Source organism: Lactuca serriola, chromosome 1 (genome assembly GCF_051521515.1).
Source record: "Lactuca serriola cultivar US96UC23 chromosome 1, Lser_US96UC23_V15, whole genome shotgun sequence".
Taxonomy (NCBI): Eukaryota; Viridiplantae; Streptophyta; class Magnoliopsida; order Asterales; family Asteraceae; genus Lactuca; species Lactuca serriola.
In genome coordinates this window covers 159,692,442-159,702,516 of record NC_136408.1, presented here as the reverse complement: position 1 = coordinate 159,702,516, position 10,075 = coordinate 159,692,442, and positions in this window count along the sequence as shown.

The window sequence follows — 10,075 nt, the reverse complement described above, 5'->3', positions numbered from 1 at the left end:
GGGTCTATTAAGACCACGCTGATTGAGACTTTTGACGAGCATTATGCCGCTCTTTCTAAGGATGTTGTCGCAGCAGCCACTGTAGCCGTCGCTGCTGCTAGGCCGCAAGGGGGTGACTCGTTGTTGTTCAGGGAGTTCAGCAACACGAAGCCACCAGAGTTTGATGGGACGCATGATCCGATTGCAGCGATGAGATGGGTATCTGACATTGAGGGATGTTTCTTTACTTTCTCGTGTCCGGAGCACTTGATGGTTCGGTTTGCACTGAACCAGCTTCGCCTAGGGGTGAAGGACTGGTGGAATTTCGCGACAGCACACTATTCTCCAGCAGAGTTTGCTGCGGTGACCTGGAAGAGGTTCACCACCATGTTTCGTGATGAGTACGTTCCCTCGGTGGAACGAGATCGGTTGGCACAAGAGTTTTTGACCCTCAAGCAGGGTACGGAGTCTGTTACGGCTATTACCAGGATGTTTCATGAGAGGGCAATGTTCTGCCCTGAACACGTGTCTACTGAGTAGACACGAATGAGCCGTTATTTAAGTATTTTGAGGAGAGACATTCGGGAGTTTGTGGCGAACTCCTCGTACCAGACATTTACCGAGCTTCAGGCAAATGCTCGGAAGATGGAGATCGAGCTAGAGACTCAGGCGAGGGAGGAGGTGGAGTCTTAGGGGAGGGATCGGCGACCGGCACAGTCTCATCCGGCAGCCAAGGGGGCCAAGCTCGCTGATCCCAGAGCAGGGATCCAGAAGAGCCGCACTTGTGGGAAGTGTGGCAAGGAGGGGCATATGGCCAAGGACTGCCCAAAGGGGTTTGCAATGTGTTTTCACTACAACCAGACCGGACACCGGAGGGCAGAGTGTCCGCTGTTGCGACGGACTACCCAGGGAGAACCACCGGGATCTGCCCCTGCTGCTATCAGAGCTACTGAGAGCCGGCCAGTGAAGGCCGAGGTACCAAAGGCGCGAGGGAGACCCTTCCAGTTGACCACGGAGGAGGTCCGCGCAGCGCCCGATGTCATGGCTAGTATGTATTCTTTCATTTAATTATTTAATGTTTAAGATTTTATGCTTATATTATGATATGTGTAGGTACTTTTCTTGTGAATTCTGTACCTGCTTTGGTGTTATTTGACTCGGGTGCGAGTCGATCTTTTATATCGTTGGCTTTCAGTCGGCACATCAGCATTAGTCGAGAGGCATTGAGTCGACCTCTGAGAGTTTCCATCGCCGACGAGAGAGCAGTATATGCCACGGAGGTGATTCGAGGATGTGTACTTGAGATTTTCGGTGTAGACTTTCCTATTTATTTGGTCCCGATTGCGATGGGGGACGTCTGTGTCATCGTAGGCATGGATTGGTTGAGCAGATTTGGAGCAGTTATCGACTGCGAGTGAGAGTTGGTGACTATACGAGACCCAAGTGGGGGAGTTCTTACTGTGTACGGCAAGGGTACCCGTCCCGATTCAGCGTTTTGTTCGGCAGCTAGAGCGAGGCAAAGTCTGCAGCAGGGCTGTGGTGGTTTTGTAGCGTATGTGATGGATACGAGAGTTGGTGCAGGGAGACCGAGTACGGTTGAGGAGGTTCCGATAGTGCGTGAATTCCCGGATGTTTTTCCTGAGGATTTACCGGGTGTGCCTCCTGAGAGACAGGTGGAGTTTCGCATTGATTTGATTCCGGGGGCAGCACCTATCGCCAATGCGCCCTATCGCCTTGCACCTCCAGAGATGCAGGAGTTATCCTTGCAGCTTCAAGAGATGTTGGGGAAGGGGTTTATACGGCTGAGCAGCTCGCCGTGGTGAGCACCGATTCTGTTTGTGAAGAAAAAGAATGGTTAGCACCGAATGTGCATAGATTATCGAGAGCTGAATAAGTTAACGGTCAAGAACCGTTATCCTTTGCCAAGGATCGATGATTTGTTCGATCAACTACAGGGAGCATCTTGGATTTCCAAGATTGATATGAGATATGGATATCATCATATGAGGGTGCGCGAGGAGGATATCCAGAAGACTGCGTTCAGGACTCGTTATGGAAATTACGAATTCGTGGTGATGTCATTCGGGCTCACCAATGCGCCTGCAGCATTCATGGATCTCATGAAAAGGGTATGCAGATCGATGCTGGATGTAACACCGTAAATTTCAAAAAAAAATTTTAAAATTTTTATAAAACATAATTCATTTAATATTCAAAAAACAACCATATTTCATCATTCAATCCAAGTAATACAATATCCCAAGATCTCCAAAATCATAAACCCCATGCGTGTGTACTGATCAAGCCGGTGCCTTCCCGCGGTCGTCACCAGTACCTGAAACAAATAACATCAAACATTGTAAGAACAAAGCTTAGCGAGTTCCCCAAAATACCACATATAACACATATTATCCACTCGAGGCTATAACTCTGTGGGTCCGTGCACCCAAACTCTGTGAACCCTCAGGTTCTAACTCTGTGAACCTTCCGGTTCTAACTCTGTAACATGCACAACATAAATCACATAGAAATAATGCAGTACAACACATAACATACATAGCATACAAATACTCTGTCAAATAACTCTGGTTACCTACTCAAGGTAAAGTATAGAGAGAAGACTCACCTCGCGTGTCTCGGTAATCCGTAAATCCGTGAAATCACTAGTGCTCGATCTCCCGAGCTATAGTCCTCCTATAACACAATACATCTCTAATGAACACTTTCCCAACTAAGGTTGACTATCCCTTAACAAGTCAACATAGGTCAACATTGGTCAACGGTCAACGGTCAACTTTGACCAGACTTGGCGAGTGCACTATAGCGACTCGGCGAGTCTAAGCGTGTACACTGATTTCCCTGGGATCCTCTCTTGACACGTCGAGTATTCTCTTAACTCGACGAGTTCCACCTGGCATGAGTTGTGGGGCCACCACGACTCAACTCGCCGAGTCTCAAGAACAACTCGGCGAGTTCCACCTTGACTCAGTCCCTTGTCAAGCCATTTTGACTCTCCTTGACTCACTGAGTCAAACCCTCAACTCGGCAAGACCACTCGCTGTGTGGTGCTGGGCAATATTCATGCTACTCGTCGAGTCTGTTCTTCGGAATCGGCGAGTCCATGCCATTCAATGACTTAAACTCGCTCCTAAGGTCAGATCCGGTCCATTAACTCATAGATCCAGTCCTTCCAAGCGTATTTATCACGTAAAGTCACTATCTTGATGTACATACAACATCTATATGACCATATTTGATGATTTAGTCCCAAATACCACAAATCAAGGTCATAATCTCCATTGCTTAACACCACAAATGTCAAGAATGGCTTCCTTTCTCTCTCAAGACGCTCAAGCACTCTAGGGTTTCTCTCTATGGATTGGTGAGCACACATGACAGCCATAAGGCCCTTTAAATAGGTCTCAAACCCCGGTAATTAGGGTTTTATCACACAGCGTGGACTCGCCAAGTCCACTCTTGGACTCGCCGAGTCCGGACGCGAACCCGTGCCCAATACCGCGATCCTACTCGGCGAGTTTGAGCTCCAACTCGCCGAGTCCACTCACAATTTCCAAAAATATAAGCCAATAATAAATACCTGGAAATTCCGGGTTGTTACAATTCTCCCCCACTAGAACTAGACTTCGCCCTTGAAGTCTCACTCTGCAAATAACTCCAGATGCTGCTCTCGCATCTCACGCTCCGGTTCCCACGTCATCTCGGACCCGTTCCGATGCTGCCACTGAACCAAAACCAAAGGTACCTCCTTGTTCCTGAGAACTTTGATTTTCCGATCTCTGATGGCCACTAGTCTCTCAACATAATTCATGCTCGCATCCACCTGAATATCCTCTAATGGAACCACTGCCGACTCATCGGCTATACACTTTCGCAATTGCGACACATGGAAAGTGTCGTGAATCTGCCCCAACTCTGCTGGCAAATCCAAACGATAGGCTACCCTACCTACCGCCGCGACTACCTGAAATGGTCCGATATATCGGGGCCCCAACTTGACCCTCTTCCTGAATCGGATCACTCCCTTCCAAGGAGAGACCTTCAGGAGCACAAAATAACCGACCTGGAACTCAAGTTCGGACCGGCGTCTGTCCGCATAACTCTTCTGTCGACTCTGAGCAGTCAGTAACCTCTGTCTGACCTGTTGGATCTGCTCTGTCGTCTGAAGCACTATCTCAGTGGTGCCCATAACACGCTACCCGACTTCTTCCCATCAAATGGGGGTCCGACACCTCCTCCCGTACAACAGCTCAAAGGGTGGCATACCGATGCTCGAATGATGGCTGTTGTTGTAAGAAAACTCGGCCAAAGGCAAATACGTATCCCAACTTCCCCCGAAATCCAATACACATGCTCGGAACATGTCCTCGAGTGTCTGAATCGTCCGCTCACTCTGTCCGTCTGTCTGGGGGTGATATGCGGTACTAAAATGCAGCCTAGTACCCAACTCCTCATGAAACTTCTTCCAGAATCTGGAAGTGAAACACACATCCCGATCTAAGACAATCGAGATCGGAAACCCATGTCGAGATACCACTTCCCTCACATATATCTCTGCTAACTTCTCTGCGGAAGAACTCTTGTTGATAGCAAGGAAGTGAGCGCTCTTCGTTAACCTGTCCACAATCACCAAAATTGCATCAACTCCACGAGCAGTCCTTGGCAATTTGGTGATGAAATCCATGGTGATCTGTTCCCACTTCCATTCGGGAACCTCTAATGGCTGCAACTTACCATGCGGTCTCTGATGTTCGGCCTTAACCTTACGGCAGGTTAAGCACCTCTCAACGAACCACACAACATCTCTCTTCATACAGGTCCACCAATACTCCCTCCTCAAATCCAAATACATCTTAGTGGCCCCAGGATGGATCGAGAATTTCGACCGATGAGCCTCTTCCATCAAAATGGCACGCGTACCTCCCACGAACGGTACCCAAATATGCCCCTGAAAAGTCATAAGCCCCCGACCATCGGTAACGAACTCCGATACCAACCCAACAACTCGCTCTCTCTTCTGGTTTTCCGACAAATGGTGTCCAACACCAGATTCATCACGGTCAATCGCAAACATACATCTCGCAACGGGGCGCTCTCCGCACGGCGACTCAGGGTGTCGGCTACCACATTAGCCTTGCCCGAATGGTACAGAATCTCACAATCGTAATCCTTAACCACATCCAACCACCTCCTCTGCCGCATATTTAGGTTGGGCTGATCCATCAAATACTTTAGACTCTTATTGTCTGTGTATATCGTACACCGAACCCCATACAAATAATTGCGCCAAATCTTGAGGGCGAACACCACTGCCCCTAAATCTAGGTCATGGGTGGGATACCTCATCTCATGAGGCTTCAACTGCGTCGATGCATACGCTATCACATGCCCTCTCTACATCAGCACCGCTCCCAACCCAAAAATCGATGCATCACAGTATACAATAAAGTCCTCCATTCCCTCCGGGAGGGCTAACACTGGAGCCTCGCATAACCTTTAGTGAAGCGTCTCAAAGGAGGCCTGCTGCTCCGGGCCCCATGAAAAATCAACACCCTTCCGGGTCAACCTAGTGAGTGGCACTGCAATCTTAGAGAAATCCCTGATAAATCTCCGATAATAACCGGCCAACCCTAGAAAACTCCTGATCTCGGAGGGTGACCTAGGCACCTCCCAACTCATCACTGCCTCCACTTTGGCCGGAGCAACCAATATCCCATCCTGGTTAACAAGATGTTCTAGGAACTGAACCACTCGCAACCAAAAATCACACTTGGAGAATTTGGCATAAAGCCTCTCCAATCTCAGAACTCCGAGGATCTCCCTCAAATGCTCCTCATGCTGCTCCGTAGATCTCGAATATACCAAAATGTCATCAATAAATATGATCACCGACCGATCCAACATCGGCCTGCACACCTGGTTCATGAGATCCATGAACACTGCCAGAGCATTGGTGAGTCCGAAAGGCATCACCACAAACTCATAATGCCCATAGCGCGTCCTAAACGTTGTCTTCTGGACGTCCCCATCTCGCACCCTCACCTGATGGTATCCAGACCTCAAATCGATCTTGGAGAACCAAGATGCTCCCTGCAACTGGTCGAACAAATCGTCGATCCTCGGCAGCGGGTAATCAATGCACATCCGGTGTGCACCATCCTTCTTCTTTACAAACAGAATAGGCGCTCCCCATGGCGAGCTGCTCGGCCGAATAAACCCTTTCCCCAGCAGCTCCTGAAGCTGCGAGGATAACTCTTGCATCTCAGGAGGTGCAAGATGATAAGGCACCTTAGCGATAGGCATGGCCCCCGGGACTAAGTCAATACCAAACTCTACTTGCCTCACGGGAGGCACACCTGACAACTCCTCTTGAAAGACATCCGGGAACTCTCACACTATAGGAACCTCCTCCACTGACCTAGGCCTCAAGGAATCAACCCGCGTATCTGACACGTACGCCACAAAACCCTTACAGCCCTGCTGTAGACACTGCCTCACCGTAGCGGCCGAGCAAAACGCTGATCCAGAACGGGTACCCTCGCCATACACTGTAAGAACTCCCCCACTAGGGTCTCCTATGGTCACTAGCTGTCGCTCGCAGTCGGTAACTGCATCGAACCTGCTCAACCAGTCCATGCCCACAATGACACAAACATCCCCCATGGCAATAGGAACCAAATCAATCGGGAACTCAACACCGAAAATCTCGAGTACGCACCCACGGATCACCTCCGTGGCATATATCGCCTTCTCGCTAGCTATGGAAACTCTCAGAGGCCGACTCAGCACCTCGCGACTAACACTGATGTGCTCACTAAAAGCCAAAGATAGAAAAGACCGACTCGCACCCGAGTCAAATAATACCAAGGCAGGTACAAAATTCACAAGAAAAGTACCTACGCATAACATAATATAAGCATAATATTTCAACATTACAATAAATACACGAAAGAATACATACCAGCCACGACATCGGGCGCTGCGCGGACCTCCTCCACGGTCAACTGAAACACTCTCCCACGTGCCCTCGGCACCTTGGCCTTCACTGGCCGACTCCCGGTAGCTCTGATGGCGGCAGGGGCAGATCCCTGAAGTGCTCCCTGAGCTGATCCCCACAACTGCGGACACTCCACCTTCCGGTGTCCGGTCTGGTTGCAGTGAAAACATACTGCAAACCCCTTGGGGCAGTCCTTGGCCATATTCCCCTCCTTGCCACATTTGTAGCAAAATCCAGCTCTACACGCTCCATCATGACCCTTTCCGCACTTTCCACAACTGCGGCCCCTCTGGCTCCCTGATTTGGGATCAGCGGGCTTGGCCCGCTTGGCTGCCAGCTGGAATTGTGCCGGTCACCGATCCCTCCCCTGAGACTCAGCCTCCTCCCTAGCCTGAGTCTCCAACTCGATCTCCCTCTTCCGGGCATTTGCCTGAAGCTCAACAAATGTCCGGTATGAGGAGTTCGCCACGAACTCCCGAATGTCTCGCCTCAAGATACTCAAATGCCGGCTCATACGTGCCTGCTCAGTGGACACGTGCTCAAGGCAGAACATCGCCCTCTCGTGAAACATCCTGGTAATCACCGTAACAGACTCAGTGCCCTGCTTGAGGGTCAGAAACTCCTGGGCCAAACGCTCCCTCTCCACCTGGGGAACGTACTCATCTCAGAACATGGCAGTGAACCTCTCCCAGTTCACTGCCACAAGCTCAGTAGGCGAAAAGTGTGCTGTGACAAACTTCCACCAGTCCTTCGCTCCCAAGCGAAGATGGTTCAGCGCGAACCGTACTCTCAAATGCTCAGGAGATGAGCAAGTGAAGAAACACCCCTCTATGTCAGAAATCCATCTCATAGCTGCCACCGGGTCCTGGGTCCCATCAAACTCTGGTGGTTTCATGTTGCTGAACTCCCGGAACAGCAACACGTCACCACCCTGCGGCCTAGCAACAGCAACAGCTGCGGTGGCCGTCGCAACAGCAGCCTCAGAAAGAGCAGCATAATGCTCGTCGAAAGTCTCAATCAGCACGGTCTTAATAGACCCCAACATCTCTGGTATCTCTGCCCTGATGACCGCAGCCACCTCCTCATGAATGATCTGTCGGATCTCCTCATCACTAGCCCCGACACCCTCCGGCATATGACGTGTCCTCACCATGATCAACCTCTGAAATACAACATATGATAAATTAGAATCCGCGTCGAGCATACTCACACTCGACAACTCATCCCTCCTTGATCCTTCGCATTCCGAAGATTCTTAATTGGACCGTACACCGCCCCGGTGCTTTCAGTAGTACGGGCCCAATACTACTGTCCACACCGTTTCAGTACACACCCGAAATCCTCCTCTTCGGATCCTAATTTCCAAGTACTCTATCACTCTCTAACAGATCTCTCATAAGCTCTCGTTGCTACCTATTCACTCTCAAGCATCTCATAGCAGCTCACATCTCCCTAAGCTAAGGCATCACAAATCAGGGCACTCTAGTCCTAATAAGAATACCTAGCCTACTCTAGCAAGAGAATACATCATATCAATTTTTATAAACATATAATATAAGGGTATTTTGGGAAATCACCGATCGGGCGCTGACTAATCGTACACATGTTTCTTCTTTGAATTTTTCTAAAAATCTTTTACTTTTAGAAAAGTTTGGTTCTCTTTTGAAAATATTTTCCAAATCCTCAGTTTGAGTTCAAATACTCCTGAAGGTGTACCCAAATCCCTCAAACCAAGGCTCTGATACCAAATTCTAACACTGTAAATTTCAAAACAAAATTTTCAAATTTTTATAAAACATAATTTATTTAATATTCAGAAAACAACCATATTTAATCATTCAATCCAAGTAATACAAAATCCCAAGATCTCCAAAATCATAAACCCCATGCATGTCTACTGATCAAGCCGGCGCCTTCCCGCGGTCGTCACTAGTACCTGAAACAAATAACATCAAACATTGTAAGCACAAGCTTAGTGAGTTCCCCAAAATACCACATATAACACATATTAGCCACTCGAGGCTATAACTTTGTGGGTCCGTGCACCCAAACTCTGTGAACCCTTAGGTTCTAACTCTGTGAACCTTCCGGTTCTAACTCTATAACATGCACAGCATAAATAACATAGAAATAATGCAGTACAACACATAACATACATAGCATACAAATACTATGTCACATAAGTCTGGTTACCTACTCAAGGTAAAGTATAGTGAGAAGACTCACCTCGCGTGTCTCAGTAATCCGTAAATCCCTGAAATCACTAGTGCTCGATCTCCTGAGCTATAGTCCTCCTATAACACAATACCACTCTAATTAACACTTTCCCAACTAAGGTTGACTATCCCTTAACAAGTCAACATAGGTCAATGGTCAACGGTCAACTTTGATCGGACTCTGCGAGTGCACTATAGCAACTCGGCGAGTCTAAGCGTATACACTGATTTCCCTGGGATCCTCTCTTGACACGTCGAGTACTCTCTTAACTCAACGAGTTCCACCAGGCATGAGTTGTGGGGCCACCACGACTCAACTCGCCGAGTCTCAAGAACAACTCGGGGAGTCCCAGCTTGACTCAGTCCCCTGTCAACCCACTCTGACTCTCCCTGACTCACTAAGTCAAACCCTCAACTCGGCAAGACCACTCGATGTGTGGTGCTGGGCAATATTCATGCTACTCGCCGAGTCTGTTCTTCGAACTCGGCAAGTCCATGCCAGGCAATGACTCAAACTCGCTCCTAAGGTCAGATCCGGTCCATTAACTCATAGATCCAGTCCTTCCAAGCGTATTTAACACGTAAAGTCACTATCTTGATGTACATACAACATCTATATGACCATATTTGATGATATAGTCCCAAATACCGCAACTCAAGGTCATAATCTCCATTGCTCTTCATAAAGCTTGATGAGTGAGGCTCTCTGGACCTCTATGGATCCAGATCCAAAGCCTCAACATTAGAAAGGGACTATTTGGCATCAAATCAACCCAATAAAGGCCACAAGAAACCCTAAATCCAAATATACTTCATAAAACAGAAGATGTGCTGAAATAATACCTCAAGTTCGAAGATCTGAGCT